The sequence below is a fragment of the Teleopsis dalmanni genome, chromosome 1 (genome assembly GCF_002237135.1).
Source record: "Teleopsis dalmanni isolate 2A chromosome 1, ASM223713v2, whole genome shotgun sequence".
Classification (NCBI taxonomy): Eukaryota; Metazoa; Arthropoda; class Insecta; order Diptera; family Diopsidae; genus Teleopsis; species Teleopsis dalmanni.
This window is the reverse complement of record NC_051846.1, coordinates 53,045,443-53,046,151: the sequence shown is the minus strand read 5'-3', so window position 1 is coordinate 53,046,151 and position 709 is coordinate 53,045,443.

The following is a 709-nucleotide window of genomic DNA, read 5'->3' as shown; positions in this document are numbered from 1 at the left end:
AAACAGTTCATATTTCCAAAACTATATTTTAGAGCATTGTTCATTAAATAGAAAATTAATGTTATAGAGTGTCTGATTTATATTCGCGTGCAATACTTTTAGAAGATTCTTTTAAAGATTCCTTAAAAATAGTTGTAGGGTAACGTTAGAAAGCAAAACACAATCATTTCAAAAAAGAATGTTAAGTATTCTTTAGAAAACACAATTCAAAAAACTAACTTTGAAATAAAACATATAAACTGTAGACAAAGTTCTTAAGAAAAAAAATAAAAATCTTCAAAAACTCCAATAAAAAACAAAAATACCACACTAAAAACAACGCGATAATATTAACTAAACTCGTCTAAGCACCTAAATTAAGTCAGCGCAAGGATACGGGCAAACCATCCGTTCACACGCACGACAATCATCAAACCGAATTTAAATCCCAATTCCAATAACACGAACTTTAAAGTAGGCTTCCAACCCAATTCCCACCCTAAAAAACAAAAATAAGAAAAAACAAACACACAAAGGAGCAAAAAAAACATGTCTTACAAGTTGTGTGCTCGTAGAACTCCCAACAATAAAATAAAACCAAGAAAACATGAAAAAATGAAATCACTACATGAAAAAATACACTACAACAACAAACAACAAAAGTAGAAATAGTTGCAAAAAAATGTGTGAAAGGTGATGAAAGCACACAACAATAACAATAACAACAACA